This window comes from Chlorocebus sabaeus, chromosome 3 (assembly GCF_047675955.1).
Source record: "Chlorocebus sabaeus isolate Y175 chromosome 3, mChlSab1.0.hap1, whole genome shotgun sequence".
NCBI lineage: Eukaryota > Metazoa > Chordata > Mammalia > Primates > Cercopithecidae > Chlorocebus > Chlorocebus sabaeus.
The window spans coordinates 12901346-12927977 of NC_132906.1; the positions used below are offsets into that span (position 1 = coordinate 12901346).

At 38.2% G+C, this 26632-nt stretch overlaps 1 non-coding gene and 1 pseudogene across 1 annotated transcript; both read right to left on the minus strand.

Moving 5' to 3' along the window:
* Positions 1 to 293: 293 nt before the first annotated feature.
* On the minus strand, positions 294 to 1994 carry LOC103214268 (non-selective voltage-gated ion channel VDAC1 pseudogene; annotated as a pseudogene).
* A 16306-nt stretch (positions 1995 to 18300) lies between these two features.
* On the minus strand, positions 18301 to 18428 carry LOC119620140 (small nucleolar RNA SNORA25). Its single transcript, XR_005236604.1, has one exon. It is a non-coding gene; the product is annotated as a small nucleolar RNA SNORA25 (small nucleolar RNA).
* Between the last annotated feature and the right edge of the window lie 8204 nt (positions 18429 to 26632).

Here is a 26632-nt window from a genome sequence, read left to right on the forward strand (position 1 = left end):
CATTCATTTACTCAATATGCATTTACAAAGTGTCTACATATCATCAGGTTCCAACTGCAGTTATTTCTAGGTAAAAAAGAAACGTGGCATCTCTAGAGGGGCCCGCCTAGCTCCCCAAGTCAACAGCTGAAAGGACCTTTTGTGGAATTGGGTTTCTTCTGTACTTCTGAAAGGGTAACACCTTAAAGCTGAATTGTCTTTAAAACCTGGAGGTCTGATATGATATTTAGCAATATTTGCATCCCAGACATACAACATTGAAAGATACACTAAATTCTGAAGGGAGCTGTGCTTCAAAATACTTTAAATGATTGTACAGTATTCATGTAGGCTTGAAATTCCAGTCCAAGACTGAGCTTGTGGCCACTGGCATTGACGTTCTTGCCATCCAGGAGAGCTGACGGTGTCAGTTTGATACCTAGCTTTAGGATCCTGAGTGTATCCTACACCTATCAGGTTGGATGTGTTCACTTTACCTGCCAAGCAGTCTTCAGAGTCAATCTGATACCTGGCTGCTATTCTGAAATGAGTATTACTGTTTCCTGCTGTCCAGGAGAGATTGACAGCACTCTCCAATTTCTTGTTCACCTTCTGGTAAATGGAGCCACCGAACTCTTGTCCTGTCATTCACATGCGTGAAGGTGGAATTCATCAGTCTTGTAGGCAACCGCAAAGTTACTCTGGGTTACTCAGGACTTTGCAGTCTCAAAATTCATTTGGTTGCCAGCCAGCCAAGCTTCCTAACCCGGCACCAGCATGCCCCAGATTAAAGGCCCAGTGATGTCCAAATCCATGTTGCAGCCAGGCTGATGGGCCCCCAATCATACCCTGTCTTGATTTTAGCATGTTTTTCCCCCAGTGTTAGGTAAGAAGGTTGAATGGAAGGTCAGCTTCAGTCCACATGCGAGCTGATCTTCCATGGCAGTCTTGGTGCGTCATATGTTGTCAGTGTTCCATTTCCCCATAAATGCCAGGCCGCACTCAAGGCTTCTGTACTTGTTTTCCAGGCTGCCCATCACTTTGGTGGTCTCAGTCTTGGCTGAACCTGAACTTGTAAATTCCAATCCATTCTCAGATTTTGTTTTTAAATAAAGTTTTATCATGTCAAGTCCATAGCTTCGGTGAAGGGATCCCTGGCAGATTTGCCAAGGTTGGCATGTGTGAGTGGCACAGCCATCCTCTGCTCGGAGGTGGTGATGATGGCCTCCAGCAGCCATGGCGGAAACGTACGGATATTTGCCTATTTGTATTAAGAATGTTTATATTTCAATAGGCCAAAATCATTTTGGGGAATGAGAGAGAAGACGGTTATAAATTTCATTTGAAACCTGGAGAAAGGCTGCTTTTTGTCACCTCCCCATTCCAAAAAATGAGAAGGCCACATCTCATCACTGGGTAATCTTTACAAGCGTCCAGTTGCTTTGTGTGCACATAGGAGCCTGGCATCAAAGAAGGATGTGATGCAGGGAGGAATTTTTTCTAGCACAGTCTCTAGCCTCTCCTTCACCAGAGTCAAAGTGATACTGGCTTCGGCAATTTGTGTTTCAACCTAGGTCCATTCTAGGTGGTATGAACATGCAGTATTTCTCAAACTTTTCCAAAGCAGGACCCACCTTGGCAAAAGAGCATGCAGACTGACGCCTGAACATCATAGAATGTCTTCGATTTAACATTAAAAACTTATGCAAATTTTACATATTTTTGCGTCTCTAGATGTCATGGCATAGGACCATGTGTTCCCCCATAGTGACTGATACTCCCAGTTGAGAAGTATGGCACAGGCCTGGACTTTGGAGTCTGAAAGATATAGTGGCCTTGCTGCCTATAACAAGTTAACCTTGGGTTTGTAATGTAAACACTGTGAGCTTTGATTTTCTTTTCTTTTTCTTTTGTTTCCTTGAGACAGGGTCTCAATTTGTCACCCAGGCTGGAGTGCCATGGTGCAGTGGCACAGTCTCAGTTCACTGCAGCCTTGACCTCCCGGGCTCAAGTGATCTTCTTACCTCAGCCCCCCCCCCCCCAAATAGCTGGGACTATAGTCATGTGCCACCATATCTAGCTAATTTTTGTATTTTTTTTGTAGAGATTGGGTTTCGCCATGTTACCCAGCTGGTCTTGAACCCCTGAGCTCAAGTGATCCATCCACCTTGACCTCCCAAAGTGTTAGAATTACAGCCGTAAGCCAGCACGCTGGGCCATGAGCTTTGGTTTTCTTACCTATCCAATGCAGACACACCTTTTGAGGGCTGTAATGGGGATTAAAAGAGATGCCTGATATAATAAGTGTAACAAATGTTGGCTCCTCCTCAAGCACCACACTATGCTCGGAGACATAGCAGCTTGGAGAGACTTATCCAGAAGTTTAGACTTGTCCACTGTCAAGCCTGGAGTGGCTTAGATCCCAACGCCACATTGATTCTTGTAGAGATTTAGCATGGAGGTCACCCAGCACAAGTCTGGGGTTAATATAGACCTCACTTTCTAGATTGGGGTCCTTGGAATTTGGAAATGGAGGAGCCTTAGAATATGACTTACTTTTTAGAAAAGAATGAGGCAGTGACTGCCAGAAGCAAGTATTCCCTTGTTCTTCTTGAACTCCCTCTTCTTCTCCTCTCATTTTATCTCTAGGCCTCTTCAGTCCTTTTATTGATCCTTTATTCCATTGAAACTCTTCTTGAAGACAACAGAGGCCTGTTAATAGTCAAATTTAATTGTTTCTTCTTAATCCCCATCCTATTTAATCTATTTGTCCAGTTTGATGCTATGAGTCTTTCAGTTTTGTAATGTTTCTCCTTTGGTTTCCCTAGAACTCCTCTAACAGGTTTAGGTTGCCTCTGTCCTGCCTCGTTGCCTTCCATGCCTTTTTCCATTCAGCTTTTAAATACCTTTGCTTTGTCCTTAGCCTTTCATATTTGGATTCCTTTGTATACCTGGGCTCATTTGTTCCTATGACTTCAATATCATTCTCTGGTTTTTCTCCCTCCGATTCATGCTCTGCACACCATTGTGCTTTTATTTTTAAGTAGCTTACTGGAATTGCTGGAGTACAAGCATTTCAGAGAATGATTGGGGTGTGCCTTGAGAACTAGACAGGAACAAAATCACAGATACCTTATATCCACGTTAGTGGATCAATCTTGATAGAATAGTTATGCTAGTATAAAAACAACTTCACAAACTCATTGGCTTCATACAACAAGAACTAGTTTACAGCAACATCTTCCACAAGTAGCTGGGGCGTTCTGCTTTTTGTCATCCTGACTGAGGAATCCAGTCTGATGAAATAGATTTGATCTGAAACATTGCCTGTTGCCAAACTAGGCAGAAGGGGATGGAAGACAGAATTGCATATTGGCTCTTAAAACTTCTGCCTAGAAATCACTTGTACTACATCCAAAAGTGTGTCATTGGCTAAATCAGGTCATACAGCCATATCCAATTTCAAGAGGGCAGAGCATTGTCCTCCTTCCATGTACCTAGAGGAGTGCTGGAAATATGTGGTGAATAGCCCTGATGATTACCCAGTTATATCACACAACTCGTAGTTAATTTAGTTTCCCTTTGACATGCAAAAAAATATTTACCTCTTTCCTAAGGGATTATAACCCCAAATTTTAACCAACTGACTGGATCCTACTTCAAGTCTAGGATCTCTGAGTGATGCCTTTGGTCATCTTGGTCTTGACATGTACCCTGTTATTACAGAGACCTATACATTCATAAGGTAAGTTGTTTGTTTCTCCTTATACCGTTTATAACAGTATACCAAGGTCAGGATGACCTCAGTAGACATTCAGATGAAGGAAAAATGCAAGATACATTCATCACTGGTATACAGCAAGGGCAAAGATGTTGCAATGGCTCTCTACCCTTGGAACAAGGCATGCTATACAGTCATCCCTCAATATCTGTGGGAGATTAGTTTCAAGACACTCTGCAAATACCAAAATCCGTGGATGCTCCAGTCCCTTATATAAATGGTGTAGTATTTGCATATAACCTATGCACATCTTCCTGTACAATTGTTATACTGCATTGTTTTACAAGTTTTTTTTTTTTTATTGTGGTGGTGTTATGTTTATCACTTTTTTCCCCCAAATATATTCCATCTGAGGTTGGTTGAATTTGAGATGCAGAACCTGTGGATATGCAGGGACAACTGTATATGATTAGGTTTCAGATTCTGTTCCCTGGAAAGGGCTCTTCAGTCTGTTGTTTTCTGTAGCTCTTGGCTCCACTTCCTGTGAGGTTTTCTTCCTTTCATTATCCTCCTTGGGTATTGCTAGAATATGCCTTCAGCAGGTGCTGTAACGTTTTCTCAGTCTACTTCTTGCCTGTTGATGTTCAAGGGCCTATGGGTCATTTTCAATTCCAAACACTCAAAAAGTGTCTTTTAGTGCAGGTTGATAATTATTTTGCTGTATGACTCTCAAACACTGAGATTCTTATCTGTTCAATTACAGTCAGTTTCATATGCCAATAACCATACTAGCAGTCCTCAAGACTCAAGAGTCTTAATTTTCATATTAGCTATAATTTTTTACTTTCTTGCTGTCACTAGCTACCACTCCCTCCTATCCTTGAATTAATTTTTGCTGCCTGAGCCTATCAGACATGGGTGGAAAAATCACCTTTAGATTCTTTTCCCTGAGCTGTCTTAAAAGACTTACTGGACACTACAACTTAATTTGATATTTACCCTGGGTACCCTAATTTATCCAGGGATTTTTAAAATGGGTCTCATGACAAATCCTTAATTTGTTCCTAGATGAAACATTCAGTTTTAATGGGTCATCTTTGCCCAAAGTCCTACTCATTTTCTTCTGTATGAGTTTGAGAAGCAGTTGCCTTTTTAATGCCAAATTCTCAAATTTCTGGGCCCTCTCCATGTTTTTTACATTATACTTACAAATGAGCCACTACTTTTTTGAGCTCATTTCTCTCTCAGAGAACTATTTCTAGCACAGTCAACTGGAGCTGACACATACTACTTACTGTTTTTCAATCTCTTCTCAATCTTGCTACATGTTCATTATGTTTGTAATCTACCTAAAAAGTTCATTTAGGCCCGATTTTTCCAACTGCTTTTCTATTGCATAGCATGAGTTACCATTTTTGTAACCTCCAGTATCAGTTTTCTCACCACTGTCATCCAGCCCCTCAACTAATACACATAACTAATTTTCTTTGTTATGAAATTAACCAATTTCTGGTAATAATATCTGTATCAGTCAGATAGGCGAAGTTATGCTGAGATTAAAAAACAAACTAACAGAAAACTCCATGGCTTAACACAGCATAAGTTTATTGTTCTCTGAAAGTTTATTGTAGACCTGCACAAGGCTCTAATACAGGTGGGTAACAGGCAGAGTTTGGAACAGTTTGGAGGACTCAGAAGAAGAAAGGAAGATGAGGGAAAATTTGGAACTTCCTAGAGACTTGTTGAATGGTTTTGACCAAAATACTGATAGTGATATGGACAGTGAGGTCCAGGCTGAGGTAGTCTCAGATGGAGATGAGGAACTTACTGGGAACTGGAATAAAGGTCACTTTTGCTATGCTTTAGCAAAGAGACTGGCAGCATTTTACCCCTGCCCTAGAGATCTGTGGAACTTTGAACTTGAGAAAGATGATCTGAAATTGAAACTTATGTTTAAAAGGGAAGCAGAACATAAAAGTTTGGAAAATTTGCAGTCGGACCATGTAGTAAGATAGAAAAACCCATTTTCTGGGGAGAAATTCAAGTCAAATTTGCACAGGTAATGAAGAGTCTAATGTTAATTGCCTAGACAATGGGGAAAATGTCTCCAGGGCATGTCAGAGATCTGGATGGTAGCCCCTACCATCACAGGCCTGGAGGCCTAGGAGGGAAAAATGGTTTCATGGGCCAAGCTCAGGACCCCACTGCTCTGTGCAGTTTCAGGACTTTGTGTGTCTATCCCAGCTACTCCATTCAACTCCAGTCATGGCTAAAGGGGGCCAAGGTACAGCTTGGACTGTTGCTTCAGAGAATGCAAGTCCCAAGCCTCGGTGGCTTCCACATGGTGTTGGGCCTGCAGGTGCACAGAAGTCAAGATTTGAGGTTTAAGAACCTCTGCCTAGATTTCAGAGGATGTATGGAAATGTCTGAATGTCCAGGCAGAAGTTTGCTGCAGAGGCAGAGCCCTCATAGAGAACCTCTGCTAGGACAGTGCAGGAGGGAAATGTGGGGTGGGAGAGAGTCCACACTGAGGCACTGCCTAGTGGAACTGTGAGAAGAAGGCCACCATCCTCCAGATCCCAGAAGGATAGATTGACTAACAGCTTGCATTGTGCACCTGAAAAAGCCCCAGACACTCAACACCAGCCTGTGAAAGCAGCTGGGAGAGGGGTTATACACTGCAAAGCTACAGGGGCAGAGCTGCCCAAGACCATGGAAACCCACCTCTTGTATCAGCATGACCTGGATGTGAGACATGGAGTTAAAGGAGATCATTTTGGAGTTTTAAGATTTAATGACTTCCCTGTTGGCTTTCAGAATTTATGGGGCCTGTGGCACCTTTGTTTTGGCCAATTTCTCCCATTTGCGATGGGAATATTTACCCAATGCCTTTACCCCCATTGTATCTTGGAAGTAGCTAACTTACTTTTGGTTTTACAGGCTTATAAACAGAAGGGACTTGACTTGTCTTAGATGAGACTTTGGACTTGGACTTTTAAGTTAATGCTGGAATGAGTTAAGACTTTGGGGGATTGTTGGGAGGGCATGATTGGTTTTGAAATGTATAAAGGACAAGAGTGAGAGGGGCTAGGGCAAAATGATATGGTTTGGCTCTATGTCCCCACTAAAATCTCATCTCAAAATGTAATCCCCATGTGCCAGAGAAGGAAGTGATTGGATTATGGAGAAGTTTTCCCCATGCTATTCTCATTATAGTGAGTGGATTATCACCAGATCTAATGGTTTTTTAAATGGCAGTTTTTCCTGCACTCTCATAAGCTCTTTCACTGCCATGTAAGATATGCCTGTTTTCCTTTCCACCATGATTTTAAGTTTCCTGAAGCCTCTCAAGCCATGAGGAACTGAGTTAACTAAACCTCTTTCCTTTATAAATCACCTAGTCTTGGGAAGTTCTTTATAGCAGTGTGAAAATGAACTAATACAATTTTACCTTTTTACTTTTAACTCTTTTACCTTTCCTTAGACTCTCCAAACTCCCCACTAGCATTTAGTAGATTAACTCATTTTCAAAGTTTAGTTCAGGTGTTATCTCCTTGAAGCAAAATAATTATGATAGCTCTCAGTAAGCATGTATTATGTTCTAAATAGCTATTTTTTTTTTTTTTTTTAGATGGAGTCTCACTCTGTCACCCAGGCTGGAGTGCAGTAGTGCAATCTTGGCTCACTGCAATCTCTGCCTCCTGGGTTCAAGCAATTCTCCTGCCTCAGCCTCCTAAGTGGCTGGGATTACAGGTGCATGCCATGATGCCCAGCTAATTTTTGTATTTTTAGTAGACACAGGGTTTCACCGTGTTGGTCAGGCTGGTCTTGAATTCCTGACCTCGTGATCCACCCGCCTCAGCCTCCCAAAGTGCTGGGATTACAGGTGTGAGCCACCGCACCTGGCCAGCTATATATTATTTAATTTAGTTTACACAATAACTCCACAAAGTTGGTCTTAATATAACCATTATGTATGAAAAAAGTGCATCTTTCATTTAAGCAACTGTCCTAAGTTCATAAAATTAGTAAGTTGTTGGGTTAGAACTCAAGTCCAAGTGAGTTCAACATTTGAAGCCTATGCTTTTAACCACCATTCTACCTCACCCTAATGTGATTTACATGTCCTGTGTGTGACTCTTGCATCACACTTATAATGCGCCGTGTTTGATTATTCTCTGCCCATCTTTCTCTCCAACTATAATCTTCTTGATTGCAGACACTATGTAATCAATGCCAAGCATGGAGCATGGCATTTCGAGACATTGAGCATATACTTGCTAATATTAAAGCATGATAAATTACTGAGTTAAATTAAGATTCTGTAACAAATTTTTACTTGGGTTTCTGCATTAGTTTTCTTTTGCAGTGAAAAGAATGATCACAAATTTAGTGATTTTAAAAAGTATATATTTATTATCTCCTGGTTTCTGTGGCTCAGAAGTCAAGCACAGTTTAACTGGGTTGTCTGTTTGGAGTATCACAAAATTGCATTCAAGGTGTCAGACTAGCTGTGTTTATCTATTGAATTTGAGGTCTTCTTCTAAGCTTAAGTAGTTGGAAGAATTCAGTTCCTTGTGGTTGTAGGACCCAAGGCCCAATTTCTTGTTGTCTGTCAACTGGGTACCTCTCAGGTTCTAGAGGCTCCTGCACTTATTGTCCCTATGGCCTGTTCATAGCTCTTACAATGTGGCAGCTGGGTCTTATAAAACAAGCCAGAGAAGCCATTGCTCTTGTCTACTGAGATGAAGTCTTATATAAAGTAACATAATTTTGGGGGTGACTATGCCATATTCTATTTGTTAGAAGCAAGTTGCAGGTTTCTCCCACATTCAAGGGGAGGGAATTATACAAGGACATTATTCATTGGGGGTTATTTTAGAATTCTGCCTCTCATAATTCCTTTTTCTCCTTTAAGTCTATTCATTTTTCTCTGCTGATATTAGTGAAAGAAAAATTTTCCCATATTTTTATCACTCAAACTGGTTCTTCCTTGCACAGTTTTTTCCTTAGACCTTAACTGCTATTTGAATAATGTCCAGATTGCATTGCTACATTAAAACGCTCCACTTTCCCTAACAATATGACATCACCACTGTTAATATTCCGATGTAAATTCCTAATGCTATCATATGTATGGTATATTGAAAATTATAACTGTGTAATTTTAAACAAAAACAGGTTCACTGCAATCCTATTTTACAACTTACTTCTTAATTTAATAATATAATGAACATTCTAACACCATTAAATTTTCTTTTATAGCATAATTTGTAATTTCTGTGCAGTAATGTATCATACAGATAACATGCAATTTATTTAATTGGTTTACTATTATTGAACAATTACACTATTTCCTTATTTTACTATTGTGAAACCTCTTCAATAAACTCTCCCCTAGTTATTTCTGCCTGTAATCATAATTATTTTTGTAAGATAAATTCTTAAAAGTAAATTTTTGTGCATCAAAGAGTATGTGCATTTTTAAGTTATTTGATTTACCAAATTGCACTCCAGAAATTTACAGTTTAGACAACAGCACCTAAGGAAACCCAACATGGAGAATTATGTGTGTGTACACGTGTGTGTTTTCTATTACTTTTCTACCATACTGCTATTTTTCAAGTTATATGACTAATACATGTTTTTTTAAACAGGAAATTGCTTTTCTAATTGCATCCTTCTGAGGTAGCCAGTATTAACAATTCGCTGTAAAAGCCCCCAAACCATCCTTATTGGATGTGTCTATATATTTCAGCGTAATAGTTGAAAAATGGCATCTCACTGTTGCTTTAATTTGGTTTTCTGGACTTACTAGTGAGGCTAAACATGTGTTTATCGGCCTTGGTAAATTTCACATTTTGTTTGTTAGTTTTTGGTTCATTTCTTTTCAAGTGTTATTAACCATTATGGAGTCAACCATTCACAGCCCTTAGATGCTCCAGTTTCAGTATTGTTCATAACTGTTACATTTCAGGTTGTTTCCCTTTGCTTCACAAAATCTCATTTTTGCACATTATTTCACAGTACAAATAACTTGAGTGTGAGGCATAAACACTTTTAATGTAGACCAAAGAACATTTCAAAAATATCTTTGGATTATAAAATATTTCAATTCCCAAGTGACAGCTCATTTATTTCAAATAAAACTCATTATCACATAATTCTAATCTATTGAAAGTATTTAAGATATACCCCAAGTTATTATTATAAGATTTCGGCTATATTACAAAAAAATTATTAAAAATGTGTTCAAAAGACAATATTACTTTTGTTCTTGTACATTATTTTCTGTCTTGGATATTTCATGCCTCTGTTATATTCTTGCTTTTAGTATTAAGCCTAAAAGAGTTCATATACTTCCTAAAATTGCCCAGATACAACACTAGGAGTAAAATGTGTGCTGTGAGAAGCTGACATATTTCCTATTAGCATAGTGACAAAGCTAATGTACGAAGTCATGCTGAATTTTCAGAGGGTAGATTTTCCTTTTGGTTCTTTGATTTATAAAACTCCAAAGTACTTCTGTGAAGAGCATCAGATTTAGTGAAAGAGATTAAAGGTAACAGGCAGAGCTTAGTAGAGTTAGCTTTCAAAGCAGTTTTTGTTTTCCCTGGAAATGGGTTATGAAATCTAATTTTCAATTTTATAAATCTGTGTGGAAGACAAGGAAATTAAGGAGTTGTCTCTTCTTTATTGATCATGCTATATCTTGCTTTAGCTGCATCAATCTGCACCAGGGTTTTCTTTCATTCTCTAGTTCTGTGTGTTGCATGCTGGATTACCTCAGCATAACTTTTTAAATTTTTTTTACAACTTAAAAAGAATACTAGGACTGCTGTTTACTGCTAAGAGAAATTGATTTCAAGTGTGAAAATCATAGGAGAGCTTATTATCAGTGACTAAGAGATATTCAAATTCAGCACAGAAAGAAATGGGATCACAGACCTCAGCGATGAAGACATGCAAGAAGAAAGCTGGGAGAACAAACTGTATTCAGTTTTGGAAATTAAGAAATCTTTTGAGCACAGCAAAAAAGGAAAATACTACCAAAGCCCATGAATGGAAGAAAGCAACTGAAATTTCAAAGAGATATGGTAAATGTAGCATGCAGGTAGAAATATACTATGAGATTATTTTCAAGACTTGTCTGCATTCCCATAACATTTTATACTGAAAATAAAAGACCTTTAAAAATGCATATAGGGAAAAGAGAAAGAAAGTGTTGATGATGATATTCCCCCAACAGTAACCTTCAATTGCAGGATAGGGTGTCTTCTTAATAGTCACCTCTTTGCTTGTACTGCACTGCTTTACTCTTAGCAAGAACATTCTCTTCTCTCACAACTACAGCATTTCTCAGAAGTCACACTAGAAAATGATTTCAGTGTAAGTACAGCTGAGAAATGTAATTAGAATTTCTTTAAAACCTAATGGAAATTGGGCCAACCCTAAGAAAGCCATCACCCTGGAGAAAGAAGGAAGTAAAGTAAACATAGTTAAAAAAGCAGACTAAAACCAAAGAGAGCCCAACACTCCTCTGTGTATCAGGCAGAGGAGAGATCTCCTTTCCCTTTGCATATGGGTGCCTTCCCCTTGTGCTGTAGGCCCCCCACTTCTCTACCAGCAAGGGGTGACTAATTTTATGAGCAGTGTTCATTTGAACATGTAACGTGTTATAGGTATGAAAAATACATCTCATCTCCTGATGGACATACTTCGGACTGATATTGAAATATTTTAAAAATGTACTGCTTTATATTGTTTGTTTCCTGTCTAAGAAATCTTAGCCTACCCAAAGGTGGTGAAGATTTTCTCCTATTTACTTGTAGAATTTCATGGCTTCAGATTTCATGATGAGGCCTATAATCTGTACTTAATTAACTAATTCATGTGTGGTATAAAATTAAAACATGATTTTTCCCCCAAATGAATATTTACTTGTTCCACTATCATTTGTTGGAAGTCTACTCCTCTCTCCTCCATGGAGTTACCTTGAAATCATTGTTAAAAATCTGTTGACCATGGGCAAGCTCCGGTGCTCATTATTAGAACCACAAGTATTTTCCAATGCTTCCAATTGATTCAGCTTTACTGTGGTATCATTTATTTTGAAATAATATTTTGTAGGTTTGAAACTATAAAATGTTGACAAAAACAGAACCTATGTTACTTAAACAATCTGTTATCATAAATATGTGGGTCTATTTCTGGACTTAATTTTGTTTTATTGACATATATTCAGTTTTATTTCATCACTACTAAAAATGTCTGCTATTTGAATAACAAAGACAACATTAAGAAAATGAAAAGGCGAGCCACCAACAGAAAGAAAATATTCACAATACGCACTTGTAACAAAGGACGTATATCTCAAATGCATATGGAGTTCTGATAACTCAATCATAAGAAAAGAATGCAACAAAAATGGGTAACATATTTTAGTAGAAATGTCACAAGATATGCAAATGATTAATAAGCACATAAAAAGATGCTCAACCTCATTAGTCATTAAAATAATACAAATGAGTACCAGAAAGAGATACCACTGCACATCCAGGAAAATGATGAAAGTGAAAAAGCGTGATAATGCCAAGTGCTGGTGAGGATGTATGTAGAGTTTTGAATATTGACTTTTATTAAATTTATCCTCAACACTCAAAGTGTTCTGGACATTCTGGACACCAAAAATCTTTTCTTAATTAACCAATTTGTTGCAGTAAATACAAAGAGAAGATGTAAGAAATTTTACATAATAGATTGTGATACTGCTATCTGTTAAAGATAAGTTTATGACATTTGAGCTTGGTAACTATGTTGCCCAGTGTTTACTTGAAAAAATATGGATATCCACAACTTAGGATGGTTCAACTTACAATTTATCAATGGTGCAACAATGATACACATTCAATAGAAACTGTATTTTGAGAATCCACACAACCATTCTGTTTTCTACTTTTACTATAGTATTGAATAACTTACAAAAGATAGTCAAGACTTTATTATAAAACAGACTCTGTGTTAGATGATTTTTCCCAGCTGTATGCTAATGTGTCTGGGCCATTGTTAAGGTAGGCTAGGTTAAACTATGATGTTTGGTAGGTTAGGTGTATTAAATGCATTTTTGACATGGTATTTTCATGGGCTTATTGGGACCAATTCCCATCATAAGTCAAGAAGCATCTGTGCTTAATTATACTAACAGTCTGTATAACATACGAAATCAGTGACTAAACCAGTGTTATGATGATTACTCAGTGAATTTGAATACCATATATTTATCAAGATTTTAATCTTTTATACTATTGTTTCTATGGGGAAATTAGATGCTATTTTTTAGTGTTATTTAATTTCAGCAAAGGGTGCTATGACAAATTGATATTCACATGCAAAAGAATGATATTGGGTCCTTACCTCACACCACATACAAAAATTAACTCAAAAAGGATCAAAGACTTAAATGTAGAAGGTAAAACCTTTAAAAGAAAACTTAGGGATAAATCTTTATGACCTTAAATTTGTCAGTGGTTTCTTCCATATGACAGAAAAAGCATGAATAATAAAACATAGATAAATTGGTGCATTAGGGTTCTTTCGAGAAAAAGAAAAAATAGGAGACATAGAAGTATATACAGAAAGAGAGTCACTATGAAGGATTGACTCATGCAGTTATGGAGGCTGAAAAGTCCCATGATCTGCCATCTATAAACTGGAAGCCTGGGAAAGCTGGTGGTCCAGTTCCAGTACCTGTCCAAATACCTGAGAACCAGGCAGCCAATAGTGTAAGTCCCAGTCCTAGTCCAGAGTCCTGAAAACCAAGTGCACTGATACTCAAGGGCAGGAGAAGCAAGGAGAGCAAATTTTCCTTTCCTTTGTCTTCTTGTTCTATTCTGGCCCTCAATAGATTGGATGATTCCCACCTACATTGGTGAGGGCAAACTTATTTACTCAAAAGTTAATCTTTTATGAAAACATCCTCACAGACATACCCAGAAATAATACCAGTTATCTGGGCATCCCTTAACCCACTCAAGCTGACACATAAAAATAACCATCATAATTGGCCTTTATCAAAATTAAAAATGTTTCTGCTTCAAAGGGCACTATCCAGAAAGTTAAAAGACAACCCACAGAATGAAATAAAATATTTGAAATTTATATATCCAATAAGGAACATGTGTCTAGAATATATAAGGACTTCTGCAAGTCAATCATAAAAAGACCACCAAATTTAAAAATAGGCAAAAGATGCAAATAGGGATTTCTCAAAAGATATAGAAATGACCAATGAGGTAATTAAAAAGGTTCAACATCATTTGTCATTAGGAAAACACACGTCAAAACCACAATGAGGTACTGCTTCATACCCATTAGGATGGCTATAATCAAAAAGAGATGTAATAGGTAATATTGGCAAGGATATACAGAAATCAGAACCCTCATAAATTGCTGGTGGGGATTTAAAAAATGATGCAGTGACTTTGGAAAACATTCTGGCACTTCCTCAGAAAGTTAAACATAAAATTATAATTTGATCCAGCAATTCCATTCCTAGCTATATACCTGAGAGTAATAAAGACATATATCCACACAAACACTTGTACACAAGTGCTCATAGCAGCATTATTTACAGTAGCCAGTAGGTAGCCCAAATGTTCATGAACTGACAAAAACATAAACAAAATGTAAATGTGGTATATGCATAGAATAGAATATTGTTCAGTCATTAAAAGAAAGGAGATTCTGTCACTTGCTACAACATAGATGAATCTTGACAATATTATGCTAAGTGAAAGAAGTCAGGCATAGAGGACAGCATATTATATGACTCCATTTATGTGTAATGTTCAGAAAAGGCAAATCCATAGAGACATAAAGTAGATTAGTGGTTGTCTAGTGGTAGCTTAATGCTAGGGGAGGGAGCAGAGATGGATGTATTGGAGAGCAATTCATGGGACATGATTTTTTTGGTGGCGGGGTGGTGATGAAAATATTCAAATTGGTTGCGTTGATGGCTACACAGTTTACTCATTTACACATGTACATGAGTACATTTAGAGTACATGTGTAAAATTTAATAAAATTCACAGTACAGTTCTCTGAATATATAAAAAACTATTGAATTTTACACATGAACCCTAAATGAGTACATTTTTATGATAGCTTGATTGAGATAATTTAGATACTGTAAAACGAACTCTTTTAGGGTACATTTTATGTTTTCTAAATACCACAAATATATAACCTAGATACCATAAAATGTACCCTAAATGAGTCTATTTTATGGTATCTATCTCAATAAAGCTGTTATTAAAATAATTTTATTTGTTTTATTTTGAATTATAATACTTTCTGGCAAGATAAGTCAGTATAAATACAAGGTTGATCTATAGCATTTTAAAAACGCAATAGCTTTGAGATGCTCACATATGTTTTTTGAAATTATTGGACATTATGATGTAGATCTTTTCAAAAGATGAATGTAGGAAGAGGTTTGCAATTTTTAGGTTATGGTGGACATGAGTTTTAGTGGAATACACTCATTATTAAGTTGTGATGAAGTGTCTTATCACGGGTACTCAAATATTTAGACTCTTACATAATTAAGGTAAAAATTTGTACCTTAGATATTGCTTATTTTCTGGAAAAATTGTTACATGCGAACACATACACACACACATACATTAGATGGGATTGTTCAATAGAAAAGATCTAGAATGGAGAAAGCACCCATGGGCCAGGATGAGATTCTGGAAGAGAACAACTCGCAGTAGTACTCATGAACATGAAAATGAGAGTTTCCTGCCATCCTGAGAAATTCCTGTAAGTCTGCCACACCTACGGTGTGCTCATGGACTATTTCATGTCTTAAGTTACAAATGTATCTACAATAAACCTTAAAAGACCATTATTTTGTATCAGTGTTGGTCACATAAGACCCACAATGTAAGGATTTTTAAGGGCAACCTGAAACTGAAAGTAGTCTGCTCTTGAAGCACAAAATCCAACACTCCTTTGAGAAAAACAAAGCATAAACCCCACACCAAGAATGACAATGAGGTGCCAACATGGTACTGAACTCCAGAATTGGCTGAGGGTGAAGGGAGTGATACAATCAAATAGCTCCTTGAAAGGTTGGAAGCAGCCTGCTGACCTGGTCTGTTGTGTAATTTCACCAACGCAGCTTCGGAAAATCACAGGAATGAAAGCCCCAGTTGTGGCACATGGTCAGTTGCCCTGACTGGGCATCTCTGGGGGTGATACAGGATGGGTGAAGGCAGAATACCTCACTGGCTTCTGGATAGTGTGCGCAAATGGGGCTACCTCGATCGGGAGAGAATAAAGAGTTTAAGGGAACTCTGAGGTTCAATTTTAAACAATGTGGCACAGTTGTGAACTGCTGAGAAACAGCAGCAGCAAACAGATTAGGCATCTGTGAAGATGAAGGAGCTCCCTTTGAACAAAGGCTTCAGGCTGAGTTGAGTCTAAGTGGCCAACTCTCAGACACCTGTGGGTTTGGAAAACAGTGTTTGCAGCTACAAATCAAAACTCTGGTTTTATGTGGACAAAGTGTGGGGATAAACCCTTTGTACTGGTCTTTTAAATTGTGCATGCACACATCACTAGTATCGCCTTTTAACTAACAGACAACAGTAAATTCTGGGACTCTTTAAGCATTGTTTTGATGCCTTCAATATTGCCCATAGGGTGTTACATTAATGAGTTCTTTAGAGGTATGAAAAAATAAAATTATTAAGAGAATTTGGGAGAGGACCAACATAACATCTCTCCACCAGAAATTTATATTAAATATTCTTTTGTAACTAGAGAGATTTTCTAATGAAAAAACAAATTGAGAAATTGGACACTTCTCTTTGAAATGAGACGTCTTTGAAAATTGCTCTAGAAATGATGGAAACAATTATTTGACCATAGACCAGTTTTCAGACTCAGGTTAGCATTTTGAAAACAGAGTAAAACACATTTACGTTCAAATTAAGTTAAAACATTTATTTGTTTTCATTTTTACAAAGATTTACATTATATGAACTCTTTTATTGAAAAATTACTTGAGCTGACCAAAAAGTCAAGGTCAATGTAAAGAATAAGATGGGTTATCTGTGTAGGTTGTAATGTCCTATACAAAAATAGTTCTGCAATCACTTTCCAGCCTTCCTTTCCCACTTAGTAGCTGACTTCTTTTTTGAGGCAAGCCCTTGTCCAAGAATGATTGGATCAGTTAGAGGACAAATCCTTTAAAAGATCCACCTTGCCTGATGATTTTAGAGGAGTCTGCCCTATTTTCCTTGCTGTCTTGTTTACTTGACCTTCTCAGTTGCTAAATAAGAGTGGATTTAATGAAGAGAGGGCTTTTCTTTATCATTCTAGTGCCAAGTTGTTTGTCAAGGGATAGGTCTTTCTCTCAGGGAGGAATACTCAGGCAACTCTCCTGAGAATCTGCAACTCAGGATTTCCCAAGAGAAGTTGTTCTTCCAGATGATGGTGTTACTTTTTCTATGATGAATTTTGCAAAGGTAAAGTGGATAAAAGAATCAGAGCACTTAATTATCCTTCAGGGAAAAAAAGCAGTCTTTTCCCTTTGATAATTATCTCAGTTTTCAAATTAACTTCAACAATGAGCACTTGGTCTCATGCAGAACTTTTAAATTAAACTGGAAGACAATTTTAACTAGAAATGTAAAAATGCTCACTACTAGGGTTAGTTATTGTAAAAGATCATTATTTGGGTGCTAGCTTATACAGCAATTTGAAAGATGTGTTTTATTTCTGTCCAATGAATACATGTACATGATTTTAAAGACAAATGCACTATAGAATGTAATATAAAGAAATACCAGTACCCCTCGTCCTGCACATGGTTAGAAAGGATTTAGCTTTTAAAAATGTACTCTCTTCCCCTCCCCCAGGTAATTGCATTCTCTTATCTTCCCAACATAGCTATGTCAAAAATTCTACAAAATTATTAGTCACTCCTCAGCCACATGACGTCCATGATTACATTTTCTTTTTTAGGTAAAGCTTGCTGAATTCCCTTCAGTTGATAATTGCCTCCGTTTAATTTTTGCTTTGGTTCTTAATGCCCTAGGGGTAATTTATCTTTGCCAGAAATGTAACTCTCCCCTCAGTAGATTCAATGTAACAGGTAATACAGCCTTCATTTGTGGGGGATGTGTGTGTGTGTGTGTGTGTGTGTGTGTATGTGTATTTTATTCTTTTTTCTTAGAGATATAACTCCTGGAGCCTTTGGTCCATATGCACCAATTGATAGTGGCCGTTCCTTTGGCTTACTATAAGCCGTCATTACTAGAATACCCTTCTTTCTGCTGTGTTAGACTTCTTGTGTTCTGAAACCCAGTTTTTCGCAATCTTGGTTTCCTCCCTTATTTTCATTAAGTACCTCCTCCAGTAACTCCATAAGGTAAGGTGCCTAAAAGGTAAACTTTTTGGAATATTTGTTTGATTGACAGTTTTCCCAGATATACCATTCTATGTTATAAATAGTATTTTTTTAACTTTGAGACATTTACTTCCCACATTACCAATCATGGGTTATTAGGTCATGATTATTAGCAGCTAAGTCTTATATCTGCTTAGGAAGATAGAGCACTACTAAGTGACTATGGCATCCTATGGAGAACTTCAATATTTGGTCATACATGAAGAGCTCTTGGTTTTGCAGCTCCACCAGCCCTCTTTGAAGTGATCTACATGTTAGAAATAATTTTTTCTCATAATTTTGAAGGCCTCCCACCACTATTTTCTAATTTCCACTGTTGTTTTTGGGATACTTCCTAATGTCATTTTTATTCATGACTCTTTGTATGTTACCCATTATTTTTCTTTCTGGCAGGGTTTTGCTTTTTCTTTTGCCTTAATATTATGAAATTTCATAAAGACATGCTTTTTCAGGAAGATAAGAACTTTTATTTTATTATTCTGAGCACTCAATTTGGAAATTTGTGTTATTCCACTCTGAGGAATTTTCTTGAGATTTTTATTTAATCACTCCCTCCTTTCTGTTTTCACTTTTCTCTCTGGTGTTTTTAATTAGTATAATATTGGAAGTCCTGATCCTTTTTTCCTTGTATTTTGCATTCCTTTTTTCCTTGTATTTTGTATCTCTTGGTGAGTTTTTCTTCTCTCTGAAATATCTATTAAATCGTGGCCTTCAACTCTTCTATTGAGTTTTGTTGTTTAAACTTTTGCATTCTGTTTTTATCTTCTAAGAATTCTCTATTGTCTGAATAATTCTTTTTACATAGCATCCCTTCCTGCATGCCATTTCTTCTCTTACATCTCTGAGAATAGTGTAGTTCTAAAAAGATTTTTTCTGCTCTGTTTGCTGTCTTGCAGTTCTCCTTTTTCGTTGTTTCAAATCCGTTTGTTCCTTTATGTTAGACTTTTCTCGTGATCACATTTAAAACAGACATAAAAATGTATTTATGGATGTGCCTTGTTAACTGCTGAGCTTCAAAATAGGGTGACTGGTGATGGCCCAGCTATTTTGTTTCAGGCCTTCATTTGTGTGTTTCTATAGGTCTTTTCCCATGGGAAGATCAGTTTTCTTAGTTTGTTGCTTTAGAGACATAAAATCCAGCTGCTCCTTTCCTGGAAGCTGAGTGATGAAGGTTGCTGAATGTCTCAAGGTTCCATATGTCAAAGTTCACATCACTTCCCTGTTTTTAATACAGCCCCTCATCTTCGCCCTTAGCTATATCTCTTGTGAGCAACCTAACATCCTTTCAGGTTAAATTCTCCAGGGTAAACTTCCAGACTTTAGCTATATTGGGAAAGGATGATTGCAAGAGTGAAGTTCAATTCTCACTTTAAAAATGTAACTAGTCCTTCAACTTATCCTTCTGTTTGCAGGCACTGTCCCTCCCCTTTTAGAAGAACTTATTTCTGCCATTTCCAGAGAATTTTGGAGGACTTTAAGGTGAACATCAATTTGCTTCTCATTAATGCCTCCTCCACTTTAGAATTAGATTGTAGTTTTCTCTGAGATTGGAAGTCAGTTACCGCTCATAATCTTATCTTCCAGTTTTTCGATTTTGTTTTTATCTCTTGTATGTTCTGTCTCCGTTCCTATTCTCCTTGTCTTCCTGGGTTTTCTTTCCGATGTCTTTTACTTTAAATTTGATTTAAAAGGCAGTGGAGATAGACTGCGTGTTCAGTCGTCTTGCTTAACTAGAAGTCCTGACATGTGGAAATAGCAGTGTACCTCTTGAAAAACCTAAGCACTGGGGAATTCTCTTCATTGGCAATGTGAAGAGAGTCTCATGCACCAAGTAACATAATTTTGCATTAAGTTAGAGATTAAAGCAGTACCATGGACAAGATTTATTTTTAAAAAGGTAATTTTGACATCAAGTGACAGCCATGAAGAATCATAATGACCTTGAAACTACGGTCAAGGTGTGGAAAATTTCAAGGATAGAGAAGAAGAGGTTTTGGGTTTTTTTTTTTTTTTGTATCGCCCTGTTTGTCTCAATATTCATATATCATGACAACCTCTTATTGTACAGTTGTTTTATGAGTTTAATAAAATTTCTATCATGTTTGATATAAAGTAGCATGGGCTTGGCTGGTATGTTATGCAGTTAGTCATTATGCTACCACTGTGGGTTAGCCTCAGAAGGTCTAAAAGAGACTCAAATTTTGCTATATTATAGAAAATGCCCCCAAAATACCTTTCTGGGAGGAGTCTAAAAGCCAGTGAGATAGAAGTCTTTCTACTGAAATTATCTTACAAACAACGACAACAAACTAGTCAGCTGTGTTGACGCTGATTGATGTTCTTCGTGTGGGGCTTTTCTGGAGGTAGGTCAGTGTAGCACACTGCAGCACCCAGGAGATATGTGGCTTCTGGGCCATCATCCTGGACTCCTGTGTTCCCAATTTAGTTCCTCCACATGTCCCCACACTCTGTTCCCTCTGAACTCAGATCAAAACCTCAGAACCTTTCTTTCGGTTGGCACCTATTGCCTAACTCCTAACGTATTGGAGTTGACTTGTAAGCTGATCCCTATTTGCCATTCTTTACCTGGAAAAAGCTGGAAACCTGAAGAAGGTACAAAGTTTAAAAAAAAGTATCCTCAGAAATAAAGATAACACGAAGCTCTTAAGATTTTAGAAAATTGGGAGCTGTAGACTAAAGCTTGTTGCTGTAAGAAAGTTTAAAGTTTTCTTAGATTTTGTTTTATTTTCCCAAAGATATAGCCAGTAGGATACTGAAAGTAAAAAAAAAAAAAAAAAATGGCTATCATGCAACCTCCAGGGATAGTTGAAAGGTGGGAACCTTCTGAGTCACAATTCAAAACCAGGCTGGTAGATACATATTCCCTAAAAGAGTGCATCAGGACGGTTGTACAGAGGGTCCTGGAATTTGCAACTACAAGAAAAGGGTCACTTAAGGGACCAACACATGTAAGGAGACTCTCATTGGTCAAGATGAGGCATAAAAGTTCATACTAATTAGAGGATATATAAATGGATTCAACCGATTATTTGATCCAATTAAAATCAGCCATATTAAATTCTTTTAAACATAGAAAAGTAACTTTTCATACTGATCTTAAGCAACCCAAATATCCACAAGTTCCATGAGAGTACACATGAAGTAACAGTAGTATTGATATAAGTATTATTAAGTATGGCTTCTTGTTAAACCCCTGATGGGACTTTAGCACTTTCTGTCACCTGGAAGTTTCTCTTGGTCTAAAAGCTGCTCATAGCAGGGTCTAGTCTCCCTGGATGTCCTGCTCTGCTTCTTTTTCTTTTTTGTATTTCTGTTTCTTGTAGTTAATAATTATTAAGTACTTGCTTTGCGTCAGATACTGTGATCAAAGCTTGACAAGCACTATCTCAGTTAATCTTCATACTGAGCTTATGGCACAGTAGTCATTTTTCCCCTTGGTGTATACGTCAGAGAACAGAAAGTCTGGAGTTGTTAAGCAATTGGCCACTCCACTAAAGTAGAGTGGTGTGGAGCCTGGACTCACCGGTAGAGTTTTTCTAATGGCAAAGCCTGTGCTTTCTGTGACTAGGATACAGAGGCCTGTTGATGAAGGCCTCTCCTCATGGTCATTGCTACAGGAGGGGATGGTCTTGGGACTGCGCCCTCCCATCCTTGTCCAAGCACAGCTTTTTCTACTCCTGAGAGTCCTCAGACTGACCTGACCTATAGTCAGACTGCAGGACCTCTGAGGCAACTATTCTTGTACCCTCAGGCATCAGGCTCCAAAGTCTTTCATAAAAGCAGCTCTTAGTCTTCCTCTAATTCTTTCCTGTCTCCTTCCTATAAGCCCCAGGACTTAAAAAGAAACAAACAACCTGGCAAAAAAGCTTTCTCTTTACTGCCTCAGTCCGAAATTAATGCTGTGGTGAAAATAGACATCTAGCTCATAAGATCAGAGAACAGCAAGACCCTGAAAGTCCATTTCGGACCCAGCTGGGGCGTTTTTCCTTTTATAAGTGAAAACTCTTTGTATCTTCCACACAGAGAAGTAATGGCAAACCCAGGGCTACCACCTGAACATTTAGATCCCATGGGACAAGTCAAACCACCAGGAGAAGGGGAGTGAACTCCAAGAAACTAAATCTAAGTACTTTTTAAATGGATTTTTGATGAGTATTGGGTCAATTTTGGAGCAGTTTTATGGAGGAGCTGGGTATAAAAGTATTGTACATTTGAAAAGGCAGAATATTTCTACAAGGAAACATTTTATTCTCGTAATTATATCTTTTTCAGGTGTTTCTAGAGTAAGTCTTTTTAGTATGGTGATGAAATGCCCAATATAAAAACAAATAAAATAAAATATAAAAACAGTGATGCAGCAAGAAGTTGGCCCCTCAGGTCCAGTGAGACCCTGTGGTACATGAACAGGGTCATGGCCCCTCTGTTTCCACAGCAGAGACTGGTTTCCAAGGACAGGCTGAGATCTGCTCTATCTGCTTCTGTTCTGGGGCTGCCTTGGTTCTAAAATCATTTTGTAGCTTTGGCTGAACACACAGGGGCTTCAGCCGAGTCTGTGAGTGTTGGGGGACTGGCAGGGAGAAGAATTGTTTAAAACGTAGCCACCAAAAGCTGTAAAACAATTGAAATAAGGGCAAAAGGACAAGAGTCAAGATATTAAAGAGAAGGATGTGGCCGGGTGTGGTGGCTCATGCCTGTGATCCCAGCACTTTGGGAAGCTCACGCCTGTAAGCTCAGCACGTTGGAAGGCCGAGGCGGATGGATCACCTGAGGTCAAGAGTTCGAGACCAGCCTGGCCAACATGGTGCAACCCCATCTCTACTAAAAATACAAAAATTAGCTGGGCGTGGTGGCAGGAACTTGTAATCCTAGCTACTTAGGAGCCTGAGGCAGGAGAATCAGCCTCAGGTTGCAGTGAACCGAGATCGTGCCACAGCACTCCAGCTTGGGTGACAGAGCAAGGCTTTGCCTCAAGAAAAAAATAAAAATTAAGAGACAGATGTGTTAAAATGATAAATATTTCTGTAAGAATATCCAGGTAAAGAGAAATTGATGCACCTGAACGCAAAATGTGGTTGTCAGATAAAGAGGCACGACAAAAAGGGTTCATCATGATGACTTTAACAGCTTTTATTATTTAATAGAAGAAAGAGTATCAATTCATCAGGAAAGATCACCTGTTTCTTGTGACATAATTTTAAGCTCACAATTTCTTGTTACAATTATTTTATTTTATTCCTTTTATTCCCAGTTGCTTTGTTAAATCATGGAGATCAAGGATTATGTGTACTTTCTTTTTGTCTTCATATCCTTAGTAATAAACATAGTGTCCAGAAGAGATATTGATTAATAAGTGAATGAATAAATAATATAATAATGATCAGGAATAAATAGATATTTTCTAACATAGTTAAAGACTTAATAGCCAATTGTACATCTGAGAAAGTATTTCTGTGAGGCACAAAATAATATAATCCAGGCTAAAGTTTTTAGATGCTCTAAGTATAATTATGGACAGAGCTTAGAAACAGGCGAAATCATTGTTAGTAAAATCATCAGAAATCTCAATTTTCTTCAGGAGGTTTTTGCAAAGATTTGGATTGTCAGTAATTGAAGATGGAATTTATAAGTGAGTACTTAAAGTATAGACAACTTTTCTCTGTTTTTGACCAGAAAAACGATCCATATAACTTAGATTCTAAGCACATAGAAAACAAGGCTGACTGTAATCCCAGCACTTTGAGAGGCCAAGGCGGGTGGATCATTTGAGGTCAGGAGTTCAAGACCAGCCTCGCCAACATGATGAGTCAGGAGTTTTTCCTGCAGATGGGTTTGTGGTCTCAGTAACTTCGAAGAATGAAGCTGTGGACCTTCACGGTGAGTGTTACAGCTCAAAAGGAGTCCACAGACCAGGAGAGTGGGCAGCAGCGCAGTTTATTGAACAAAATGAAAGGAAAACTTCCACGTGGTGGAAGGGTACTTGGAAGGGTTGCCATAGCTGGCTCAGGTGACTAGGGCTTATATCCCTGTGTTACCTCCTCCCCTTTCTTTCTTTTTGTCCATTGAGAGTGGTTCTTTTTTCAGTCCTCCCTTGGAGTGGTTAATTTTGAATCCTTCACTTGATTGGTTAAGAACTCAAAACCCTGAGTCACAGGGGTCTTTTGTCAAAGTCCCCAAACTGGCTCAGGAAATCCCACCAACTCTGCCCCTCAATGGTGAAACCCTGTCTGTACTAAAAATACAAAAATTAGCTGGGCGTGGCGGTACCTGCCTTTACCTCCAGCTAATCAGGAAGCTGAGGCATGAGAATTGCTTGAACCTGGGAGGTAGAGGTAGCAGTGAGTCAAGATCACACCACTGCACTCCAGCCTGGGCAACAGAGTGACACTTTGTCTCTAAAAAAACCAAAACAAACAACAATAACAACAACAACAACAAAAACAAGGGTGACATTTTTGTATTTAAAAAAATCTTAAAATGTAAAAATCTTCAAAATCAAGTTTTGCCCATATGGAAGACCATACCAAATTGCTTGTACTACCAAAGGATATTTGGAAGTAGAATCAAACCCAAATATTGTAAAATAATTTTAGTTCTGTTTAAATGCTGATGAAAGCCTTGGAGTTCTGCAACACAAAATAAATGACTAGTGTTAGTAGATTCAAAAATGGGGTCAAGATTATTGACTTTGGAATCAGATAACTTGAGTTTGAGACCTTGCTTCACACAGCTTCTACCACTCCTGTGACCTTGTGCTAGTTAGAGATAGTAATACCTACTTCACCAGGATGATATGAGGATAAACAGAATAACATGCTAAGCACTTAGCACGGAGCGAGGCATTAGTAGGTATTCCATAGGTAGTCACTGTTATTTCTCTGTAAAAAAAAAAAAAAAGGTTAGAGAAAAATGTTGATCTTGCCTGACCTTGGAGGGTCAAGATTATAATGTTAAAATACAAAGAATCTGTAGAATATGTTTTCAAAGTACAATTCAAGTATTAATCGATAATAGTAATATAGATAATAAATAATCCAAATAATAGTTTTGGATTTCAAATAAGTAATCTATTAATTGAACTGTTCTCACTCAGGACATCTTATCTGCATAATAGGATGTGTGTGTTCTCCATCTGCTCCTGTCTGGGAGGCAGAGATCCAGTCACCTAAAAGCTATACCACATCACTTAGGTGTAGATTAAAAAGCTAAAGGAATAAGGAACGTCCTGGCTTGATGACATTTAAAATGTGAATTTGCTCTTTCAAAAGGTCATTACTGTCCATTGTTTCTCAAAGTAGTGTGATAGAAATTTAAAGGAGTGTCCAGAGCATGCCTGATGTAACGCCCTGATTCATAGGTGTGGCTTTTCTTTTATATTAAGGCCAAAATGTTTCCTATGGGACTATACATCTCTGAAATGACAGTGCAAGGCTTCTAGAGAGTGATTCCACACATGGTAAATACTGCTTTTGCTTTACTGGTGCTCAGGCAGGTTTGTAAGACTTGGAGAGGTGGTTCAGTCCAGGACCTACAGTGCTGGCCTGCACTCCAAGTGGGTCAGAACATACAGGAAGGCTGGTTTGTGGTTTTCCTCCACACTGTAGACAATGGGTGCCTAGCTAAACTTGGCTTTGACTTCTTTGACAGTTCTTCATGTTTCCTATTTAGGGAAGTCACTGTTCACAAACAGACTCACTCTGGCCCCTGAGATAGAAGGGACCAGGATAGAGAACAAAGGAGGAAGGGAGTCAAAGGCTGGGAAGAGTAGAGGCTAAGAAATAGATCTGGAGAAGATGTTGATGACCGCCTAGCAATGAACGTTTTTTTGTTGTTTTTTGTTTTTTGAGCTGGAGTCTCGCTCTGTCACCCAGGCTGGAGTGCAGTGGCGTGATCTCGCCTCGCTGCAAGCTCAGCCTCCCAGGTTCATGCCATTCTCCTGCCTCAGCCTCCCGAGTAGCTGGGACTACAGGCGCCCACCACCACGCCCAGCTAATTTTTTGTGTTTTTAGTAGAGATGGGGTTTCACCATGTTAGCCAGGATGGTCTCGACCTCCTGACCTCGTGATCCACCCACCACAGGCTCCCAAAGTGCTGGGATTACAGACGTGAGCCACCACGCATAGCCCCAGCAATGAACTGTTTTGATGTTTTGAAAAGATATCATTTGTTTGAAATTCTAGGCAAGTCATCACTAAATTTTACTGGTTGTATTTGTCCATTTTACAACCCTGTTTTGAAACATACTGAGCTAGTGTGTCATTCATTGTCCATTCAATCAGAAGAAAAGAACCATTTTATCAAGGACTTTGTTGCTGGGATCTGTTCTTATGCAACTGTGGAGCTGGTTAAACCATCTCTGTGAGGCTGTTGCCCTCACATCAGATGCTGGAACTTGCAGTCTACAGGCTGGGAGTCAGGAAGGACACTATAACTAC